An 11,571-nucleotide genomic window follows, 5' to 3' on the forward strand; every position below is an offset into this window, starting at 1 on the left:
AAAGGGGGCGCCACCCCCCTCTCCTTGTCCTATTCGGACTAGGGGGAGGGGCGCACGGCCCTTGCCCTGGCCGCCTCTCCTCTTCTCCACTAAGGCCCACTATGGCCCATTAACCCCCGGGGGGTTTCGGTAACCCCTCCGGTACTCCGGTAAAATCCCGATTTCACCCGGAACACTTCCGATATCCAAATATAGGCTTCCAATATATCAATCTTCATGTCTCCCATTTCGAGACTCCTCGTCATGTCCGTGATCACATCCGGGACTCCGAACAACCTTCGGTACATCAAAACATATAAACTCATAATATAACTGTCATCAAAATGTTAAGCGTGCGGACCCTATGGGTTTGAGAACTATGTAGACATGACCGAGACACGCCTTCGGTCAATAACCAATAGCGGAACCTGGATGCTCATATTGGCTCCCACATATTCTATGAAGATCTTTATCGGTCAGACCACATAACAACATACGTTGTTCCCTCTGTCATCGGTATGTTACTTGCCCGAGATTCGATCGTCGATATCTCAATACCTAGTTCAATCTTGTTACCGGCAAGTCTCTTTACTCGTTCCATAATACATCATCCCGCAACTAACTCATTAGTTGCAATGCTTGCAAGGCTTAAGTGATGTGCATTACCGAGTGGGCCCAGAGATACCTCTCCGACAATCGGAGTGACAAATCCTAATCTCGAAATACGCCAACCCAACAAGTACCTTCGGAGACACCTGTAGAGCACCTTTATAATCCCCCAGTTACGTTGTGACGTTTGGTAGCACACAAAGTGTTCCTCTGGTAAACGGGAGTTGCATAATCTCATAGGCATAGGAACATGTATAAGTCATGAAGAAAGCAATATCAACATACTAAACGATCAAGTGCTAAGCTAACGGAATGGGTCAAGTCAATCACATCATTCTCCTAATGATGTGATCCCGTTAATCAAATGACAACTCTTTGTCTATGGCTAGGAAACATAACCATCTTTGATTAACGAGCTAGTCAAGTAGAGGCATACTAGTGACACTTTGTTTGTCTATGTATTCACACATGTATCAAGTTTCCGGTTAATACAATTCTAGCATGAATAATAAACATTTATCATGAAAATAAGGAAATAAATAATAACTTTATTATTGCCTCTAGGGCATATTTCCTTCAGTCTCCCACTTGCACTAGAGTCAATAATCTAGTTCACATCGCCATGTGATTTAACACCAATAGTTCACATCACCATGTGATTAACACCCATAGTTCACATCGTCATGTGACCAACACCCAAAGGGTTTACTAGAGTCAATAATCTAGTTCACATCGCTATGTGATTAACACCCAAAGAGTACTAAGGTGTGATCATGTTTTGCTTGTGAGAGAGGTTTAGTCAACGTGTCTGCCACATTTAGATCCGTATGTATTTTGCAAATTTCTATGTCAACAATGCTCTGCACGGAGCTACTCTAGCTAATTGCTCCCACTTTCAATATGTATCCAGATTGATACTTAGAGTCATCTGGATCAGTGTCAAAACTTGCATCGACGTAACCCTTTATGACGAACCTTTTGTCACCTCCATAATCGAGAAACATATCCTTATTCCACTAAGGATAATTTTGACCGTTGTCTAGTGATCTACTCCTAGATCACTATTGTACCCTCTTGCCAAACTCTTGGTGAGGTACACAATAGGTCTGGTACACAGCATAGCATACTTTATAGAACCTATGACTGAGGCATAGGGAATGACTTTTCATTCTCTTTCTATTTTCTGTTGTGGTCGGGTTGTGAGTCTTTACTCAACTTCACACCTTTGCAACACAGGCAAGAACTCCTTCTTTGACTGTTCCATTTTGAACTACTTCAAAATCTTGTCAAGGTATGTACTCATTGAAAAAACTTATCAAGTGTCTTGATCTATCTCTATAGATCTTGATGCTCAATATGTAAGCAGCTTCACCGAGGTCTTTCTTTGAAAAAACTCCTTTCAAACACTCCTTTATGCTTTGCAGAATAATTCTACATTATTTCCGATCAACAATATGTCATTCACATATACTTATCAGAAATGTTGTAGTGCTCCCACTCACTTTCTTGTAAATACAGGCTTCACCGCAAGTCTGTATAAAACTAGATGCTTTGATAAACTTATCAAAGCGTGTATTCCAACTCCGAGATGCTTGCACCAGTCCATAGATGGATCGCTGGAGCTTGCATATTTTGTTAGCACCTTTAGGATTGATAAAACCTTCTGGTTGCATCATATACAACTCTTCTTTAATAAATCCATTAAGGAATGCAGTTTTGTTTATCCATTTGCCAGATTTCATAAAATGCGGCAATTACTAACATGATTCGGACAGACTTAAGCATAGATACAAGTGAGAAACTCTCATCTTAGTCAACACCTTGAACTTGTCGAAAACCTTTTGCGACAATTCTAGCTTTGTAGATAGTAACACTACTATCAGCGTTCGTCTTCCTCTTGAAGATCCATTTAATCTCAATGGCTCGCCGATCATCGGGCAAGTCAATCAAAGTCCATAATTTGTTCTCATACATGGATCCCATCTCATATTTCATGGCCTCAAGCCATTTCGCGGAATCCGGGCTCATCATCGCTTCCTCATAGTTCGTAGGTTCGTCATGGTTAAGTAACATGACCTCCAGAACAGGATTACCGTACCACTCTGGTGCGGATCTCACTCTGGTTCACCTACGAGGTTCGGTAACAACTTGATCTGAAGTTCCATGATCATCATCATTAACTTCCTCACTAATTGGTGTAGGTGTCACAGGAACAGATTTCTGCGATGAGCTACTTTCCAATAAGGGAGCAGGTTGTAACACCCCGCATGTAACTTTCCATATTTGTAAATCCAACTCTTGCCATTTCCGGCTATGTGTTATGATATTCCCTCCGTGGTCGGGTTTTGTTTGTTGTTTTGCATTTTGTTCATGTCATGCATATCATATCATGTCATCATGTGCATTGCATTTGCATACGTGTTCGTCTCATGCATCCGAGCATTTTCCCCGTTGTCCGTTTTGCAATCCGGCGCTCCTATCTCCTCCGGTGCACCCCTCTTGTTTTCTTTCGTGAGCGGGCGTCAAACGTTCTCGGAATGGACCGAGGCTTGTCAAGTGGCCTTGGTATACCACCCGGAGACCACCGGTCAAGTTTCGTTCCATTTGGAGGTCGTTTGGTACTCAACGGTTAACCGGGTAACCGCAGATGCCTTCTGTGTGTTCCAGCAAAAACCCCCTCTCTAAACAGCCCAAAACCCACCAAACTCTTTTCCATGCTGTAGGTCGTTCGAGCACGATCGTGTGGGCGAAAACCGCACCTCATTTGGACTCTCCTAGCTCCCTCTAGCTATATATGTGCATCCCCTCCCGAAAACGTTCGCAGATGAAACCCTAGCTTTTCCCCCGCCGCCGCCTGACACGTCCGTACGTCGGCCGGACACTTCGCGCCCCCCCCCCCGGACCAGTGGCAGCCCGCCACGTGGCCATCTCCACCGCGCCCGCCGCCGGCCCGCCGCCGCCCGGGTGGGCCCCCCGGCCCGCATCGCCGCCCGAGCCGCCGGCGCCTGCCCCGCCGCCTCGCCTCGCCGCCGCCCTGTTTGCCTCCGCCGCCGGCGGCCATCGCCGCCGCCCCGCGCCGCCGTGCGCCGCCGCCTCGTCGTCCCCACGGCGCCCTGCTCCTCCTCTCTCCGACGCCGCCTTCCACCGCCGTCTCCTCCTCCTCTCCCGTCGCCGGCGAGCAGGGCCGAGCCCGATCCTCCGGCCAGATCCAATCGATCCAGTCAACGAGGTTGACCCCGTGTCCCCCGAAATTTTTGCCAAGTCTTTGATTTTTACAATAAGTACCCTTATTCATTATGGCATAACTCTCTGCATATAGCTCCGTTTCACGCGTGTAATATATCGAATTGTTCGCCTCGTGATGCTCTTCATTTTGTTCCATTGCACCATTTTCATTAGAGGCCATCTTGATGCCCAAATCTCTGGTGCAAGAGTGCTAGTTGCTGTTATCTGCTGGTTCTTAGCAGAACTTGGAGATTTGTCATTTTTGTATCATTTAATCTGTGCATCTTATGGGCATGAGCTCTATATGTGTTTTGTTGTATGCCATGCCATCTTTTCAGTGGTGTATGCCATGTATTTTTGTGATCTCTGTAGTGACTAGCACAAGCATGCAAACTAGGCTCCGTAATGTTTCTGATTTCAGGGACTTGTTATTTCTCTAAGTCTTTGTCTGCTGTTATTTTATTGCCATGTAAACTTGATGCTACAGAGAGATCCAAGCCGTATTTTGCACATATTCATTAAGGATGTTTTGTAGATATTGTTGTAATTGATCCATTACTGCCTTTGTTTGCAATTATGGAGTGCCGTAGCATGACTCAATCTTGCTCTACGTTTGCTATAAATATTTCTGGCAGATTGTTTATGTGTTATTCAATTTTGCCAAGCTTATTGTAGTTGATCCATGCATGCTATGTATTTTCTCTTGCCATGGATAGCTTCATAAACATACCATATTGCTGTAGGTATGCTTGTTTTGCATGCATTACTTTATGGTGAGTGCATCAAGCTCACCAAGATGCCCTCATATTATTGTTTCTGCCATTCTCTGTTTTTCTGCCAAGTCTGAACCTGTTAACGAAACTTGCTATGTTTACATGGTTGCCATCATATCTTCTGGTCCTTTTTGGCTTATGGTCAGTAAGGGACTTTTGTCATACGCATTTAGTAGAACACTGGCATGCCTTGTTTTGCTATGTTAAGTTCCTGTAGCATGTTGATTACGTGCTCTGAACATTGCTACCTGATGCTGTTTTCTGCCATGTCCAGTAATTTCACCAAGTCGGTGAACCTGTTATCTTTTGCACTTTTGCCATGCTTGTTTGAGCTTGTTATGTTATGAACTAACCGTAGCTCAGTGTTCATCTTTTGTCAAGCTTCTCCTGTATATTACTGTCATATGCTTTGTTGCTATGTTGGAGTGCTGTAGCATTGTTACTTGTTGCATTCTAAGTGCTATCATGCTGTTAATCGCAGATTCGTGTCATTCTTGTTTTGCTTGCCATTTGCAAACCGTGCATCCGTTTCCGGTGATCTTTATATCGATTTCGACCGAAATCATCTCATATTTCCAGTGGCATGCTTGGTTTGCCAAGTTACTTCCTAGTTCATCATTTTCCTTCCGGAGCACGCATATGCATCGCATATCATATCTCGCATATCATACATGTTTTGCATCATGTTGCTTGTGCATTTCTCGTGATTGATTGTGGTTCCGTTGCTTGTGTTCTTGTCTTGGGTAGAGCCGGGAGACGAGTTCGTGAACGAGGAACCTGTTGAGTACGCTTACGAGGATCAAGCTTTCGACAACTCTGAGAACCTTGCAGGCAAGATGACCACCCCTCGAAATCACTTCTATCTTCGCTTTGCTAGTTGTTCGCTCTATTGCTATGCTGCGCTACCTATCACTTGCTATATCATGTCTCCCATATTGCCATGTCAGCTCCTAACCATCCTTTCCTAGCAAACCGTTGTTTGGCTATGTTACCGCTTTTGCTCAGCCCTTCTTATAGCGTTGCTAGTTGCAGGTGAAGTTGAAGCTGGCTCCATGTTGGAACATGGATATGTTGGGATATCACAATATCTCTTATTTAATTAATGCATCTATATATATATTTGGTAAAGGGTGCAAGGCTCGGCCTTATGCCTGGTGTTTTGTTCCACTCTTGCCGCCCTAGTTTCCGTCATACCGGGATTATGTTCCTTGAGTTTGCGTTCCTTACGCGGTTGGGTGATTTATGGGACCCCATTGACAGTTCGCCTTGAATAAAACTCCTCCAGCAAGGCCCAACCTTGTTTCTACCATTTGGCACCTAGGCCTTTTCCCCCGGGTTTTCGCGAGCCCGAGGGTCATCTTTATTTTAACCCCCCGGGGCCAGTGCTCCTTCGAGTGTTGGTCCGAACCGAGCAGCCTGCGGGGCCACCACGGGGAAACTCGACGACTGGTTTTACTCGTAGCTTGACTTATCCGGTGTGCCCTGAGAACGAGATATGTGCAGCTCCTATCGGGATTTGTCGGCGCATCGGGCGGCTTTGCTGGTCTTGTTTTACCATTGTCGAAATGTCTTGTAAACCGGGATTCCGAGACTGATCGGGTCTTTTCGGGAGAAGGTTTATCCTTCGTTGACCGTGAGAGCTTATGATGGGCTAAGTTGGGACACCCCTGCAGGGTAATATCTTTCGAAAGCCGTGCCCGCGGTTATGAGGCAGATGGGAATTTGTTAATGTCCGGTTGTAGAGAACTTGTCACTTGACCCAATTAAAATACATCAATCGTGTGTGTAGCCGTGATGGTCTCTTCTCGGCGGAGTCCGGGAAGTGAACACGGTTTGAGTTATGATTAACGTACGTAGGAGTTCAGGATCACTTCTTGGTCATTGCTAGATGACGGCCGCTCCGTTGCTTCTCTTCTCGCTCTCTTTTGCGTATGTTACCCACCATATATGCTTATTTCCGCTGCAGCTCCACCTCATTTCACCTTCCGTTCCTATAAGCTTAAATAGTCTTGATCTCGCGGGTGTGAGATTGCTGAGTCCTCGTGACTCACAGATTCTACCAAAACAGTTGCAGGTGCCGACGATGCTAGTGCAGATGATGGGATCGATCTCAAGTGGGTGTTCGATGAGGAACGTGGTCGTTACTATGCGTCTTTTCCTGATGATCAGTAGTGGAGCCCAGTTGGGACGATCGGGGATCTAGCATTTGGGGTTATCTTATTTTCATTTGGATCTTGACCGTAGTCGGTCTATGTGTGTATTTTGGATGATGTATGAATTATATTTATGTATTGTGTGAAGTGGCGATTGTAAGCCAACTCTTTATCCCATTCTTGTTCATTACATGGGATTGTGTGAAGATGACCCTTCTTGCGACAAAACCACAATGCGGTTATGCCTCTAAGTCGTGCCTCGACACGTGGGAGATATAGCCGCATCGTGGGCGTTACACAGGTACAGTTACCTCATCAAGTTCTACTTTCCTCCCACTCACTTCTTTCGAGAGAAACTCCTTCTTTGGAAAGGATCCATTCTTTGCAACGAATGTCTTGCCTTCGGATCTGTGATAGAAGGTGTACCCAACATTTTGGGTATCCTATGAAGACGCACTTCTCCGATTTGGGTTCAAGCTTATCATGTTGAAACTTTTCACATAAGCATCGCAACCCAAACTTTAAGAAACAACAACTTTGTTTTCTTGCTGAACCATAATTCATACGGTGTCGTCTCAACGGATTTAGATGGTGCCCTTTTTAACGTGAATGCAGCTGTCTCTAATGCATAACCCCAAAACTATAGTGGTAAATCGGTAAGAAATATCATAGATTGCACTATATCCAATAAAGTACGGTTATGACGTTCGGACACACCATTATGCTGTGGTGTTCCTGGTAGCACGAATTTGTGAAACTATTTCACATTGTTTTAATTGAATACCAAACTCGTAACTCAAATATTTGTCTCCGCGATCAGATCGTAGAAACTTTATTTTCTTGTCACGATGATTTTCCACTTCACTCTGAAATTCTTCGAACTTTTCAAATGTTTCAGACTTGTGTTTCATCAAGTAGATATACCCATATCTGCTCAAATCATCTGTGAAGGTCAGAAAATAACGATACTTGCCGCGAGCCTTAACACTCATCGGACCGCATACATCAGTATGTATTATTTCCAATAAGTCAGTTGCTCGCTCCATTGTTCCGGAGAACGGAGTCTTAGTCATCTTGCCCATGAGGCATGGTTCGAAAGCATCAAGTGATTCATAATCAAGTGATTCCAAAAGTCCATCAGCGTGGAGTTTCTTCATGCGCTTTACACCAATATGACCTAAACGGCAGTGCCACATATAAGTTGCACTATCATTATTAACTTTGCATCTTTTGGCTTCAATATTATGAAAATGTGTATCACCACGATCGAGATCCAACAAACCATTTTCATTGGGTGTATGGCCATAGAAGGTTTTATTCATGTAAATAGAACAACAATTATTCTCTAATCTTACATGAATAACCGTATTGCAATAAACATTATCCAATCATATTCATGCTCAACGCAAACACTAAATAACATTTATTTTAGGTTCAACACTAATCCCAAAAGTATAGGGAGTGTGCGATGATGATCATATCAATCTTGGAACCACTTCCAATACACATCATCACTTCACCCTTAACTAGTCTCTGTTCATTCTGCCACTCCCGTTTCGAGTTACTACTCTTAGCAACTGAACCAGTATCAAATACCGAGGGGTTGCTATAAACACTAGTAAAGTACACATCAATAACATGTATATCAAATATAGCTTTATTCACTTTGCCATCCTTCTTATCCACCAAATACTTGGGGCAGTTCCGCTCCTAGTGACCAGTCCCTTTGTAGTAGAAGCACTTAGTCTCAGGCTTAGGACCAGACTTGGGCTTCTTCACTTGAGCAGCAACTTGCTTGCCGTTCTTCTTGAAGTTCCCCTCTCTAACCTTTGTCCCTTTACTTGAAACTAGTGGTCTTGTTAACCATCAACACTTGATGCTTTTCTTGATTTCTACCTTCGTCGATTTCAGCATCACGAAGAGCTTGGGAATCGTTTCCGTCATCCCTTGTATATTATAGTTCATCACGAAGTTCTACTAACTTGGTGATGGTGACTAGAGAATTCTGTCAATCACTATTTTATCTGGAAGATTAACTCCCACTTGATTCAAGCGATTGTAGTGCCCAGACAATCTGAGCACATGCTCACTGCTTGAGCTATTCTCCTCCATCTTTTAGCTATAGAACTTGTTGGAGACTTTATATCTCTCAACTCGGGTATTTTCTTGAAATATTAACTTCAACTCCTGGAACATCTCATATGGTCCATGACGTTCAAAACGTCTTTGAAGTCCCGATTCTAAGCCGTTAAGCATGGTGCACTAAACTATCAAGTAGTCATCATATTGAGCTAGCCAAACGTTCATAACGTCTGCATCTGCTCCTGCAGTAGGTCTGTCACCTAGCGGTGCATCAAGGACATAATTCTTCTATGCAGCAATGAGGATAAACCTCAGATCACGGACCCAATCCGCATCATTGCTACTATCATCTTTCAACTCAGTTTTCTCTAGGAACATATATAAAACATAGGGAAGCAACAACGCGAGCTATTGATCTACAACATTATTTGCAAAATACTATCAGGACTATGTTCATGACAAATTAAAGTTCAATTAATCATATTACTTAAGAACTCCCACTTAGATAGGCATCCCTCTAATCATCTAAGTGATCACGTGATCCAAATCAACTAAACCATAACCGATCATCACGTGAAATGGAGTAGCTTTCAATGGTGAACATCACTATGTTGATCATATCTACTATATGATTCACGCTCGACCTTTCGGTCTTAGTGTTCCGAGTCCATATCTGCATATGCTAGGCTCGTCAAGTTTAACCTGAGTATTCTGCGTGTGCAAAACTGGCTTGCACCCGTTGTAGATGGACGTAGAGCTTATCACACCCGATCATCACGTGGTGTCTGGGCACGACGAACTTTGGCAACGGTGCATACTCAGGGAGAACACTTTTATCTTGAAATTCAGTGAGAGATCATCTTATAATGCTACCGTCAATCAAAGCAAGATAGGATGCATAAAAGATAAACATCACATGCAATCAATATAAGTGATATGATATGGCCATCATCATCTTGTGCTTGTGATCTCCATCTCCGAAGCACCGTCATGATCACCATTGTCACCGGCGTGACACCTTGATCTCCATTGTATCATCGTTGTCGTCTCCCCAATCTTATGCTTCTACGACTATCGCTACTTCTTAGTGATAAAGTAAAGCATTACAGGGCGATTGCATTGCATACAATAAAGCGACAACCATATGGCTCCTGCCAGTTGCCGATAACTCGGTTACAAAACATGATCATCTCATACAATAAAATGTAGTATCATGTCTTGACCATATCACATCACAACATGCCCTGCAAAAACAAGTTAGACGTCCTCTACTTTGTTGTTGCAAATTTTATGTGGCTGCTACGGGCTTAGCAAGAACCGTTCTTACCTCCGCATCAAAACCACAACGATAGTTTGTCAAGTTGGTGTTGTTTTAACCTTCGCAAGGACCGGGCGTAGCCACACTCGGTTCAACTAAAGTTGGAGAAACTGACACCCGCCAGCCACCTGTGTGCAAAGCACATCTGTAGAACCAGTCTCGCATAAGCGTACGCGTAATGTCGGTCCGGGCCGCTTCATCCGACAATACCGCTGAACCAAAGTATGACATGCTAGTAAGAAGTATGACTTATATCGCCCACAACTCACTTGTGTTCTACTCGTGCATATGACATCTACGCATAAAACCTGGCTCGGATGCCACTGTTGGGGAACGTAGTAATTTCAAAAAAATTCCTACGCACACGCAAGATCATGGTGATGCATAGCAACGAGAGGGGAGAGTGTTGTCCACGTACCCTCGTAGACCGAAAGCGGAAGCGTTAGCACAACGCGGTTGATGTAGTCGTACATCTTCACGATCCGACCGATCAAGTACCGAACGCACGGCACCTTCGAGTTCAGCACACGTTCAGACTGATGACGTCCCTCGAACTCCGATCCAGCCGAGTGTTGAGGGAGAGTTTCGTCAGCACGACGGCGTGGTGATGATGATGATGATGTTCTACCGACGCAGGGCTTCGCCTAAGCACCGCTATAGTATTATCGGGGTGGACTATGGTGGAGGGGGCACCGCACACGGCTAAAAGATCAAACGATCAATTGTTGTGTCTCTAGGGTGCCCCCCTGCCCCCGTATATAAAGGAGCAAGGGGGGAGGTGCGGACGGCCAGGAGGGGGCGCGCCAGGAGGAGTCCTACTCCCACCGGGAGTAGGACTCCCTCCCTTTTCCTTGTTGGATTAGGAGAAGAGGGGTAAAGAGGTGGAGGAGAAGAAGGAAAGGGGCGCCGCCCCCCTCTCCTTATACTATTCGGACTAGGGGGGAGGGGCGCGCGGCCCTTGCCCTGGCCGCCTCTCCTCTTCTCCACTAAGGCCCACTATGGCCCATTAACCCCCGGGGGGTTCCGGTAACCCCTCCGGTACTCCGGTAAAATCCCGATTTCACCCGGAACACTTCCGATATCCAAATATAGGCTTCCAATATATCAATCTTCATGTCTCGACCATTTCGAGACTCCTCATCATGTCCGTGATCACATCCGGGACTCCGAACAACCTTCGGTACATCAAAACATATAAACTCATAATATAACTGTCATCGAAACGTTAAGCGTGCGGACCCTACGGGTTCGAGAACTATGTAGACATGACCGAGACACGTCTCCGGTCAATAACAAATAGCGGAACCTGGATGCTCATATTGGCTCCCACATATTCTACGAAGATCTTTATTGGTCAGACCGCATAACAACATACGTTGTTCCCTTTGTCATCGGTATGTTACTTGCCCGAGATTCGATCGTCGATATCTCA

The sequence above is a fragment of the Triticum aestivum genome, chromosome 6D, assembly GCF_018294505.1.
Source record: "Triticum aestivum cultivar Chinese Spring chromosome 6D, IWGSC CS RefSeq v2.1, whole genome shotgun sequence".
Lineage (NCBI taxonomy): Eukaryota > Viridiplantae > Streptophyta > Magnoliopsida > Poales > Poaceae > Triticum > Triticum aestivum.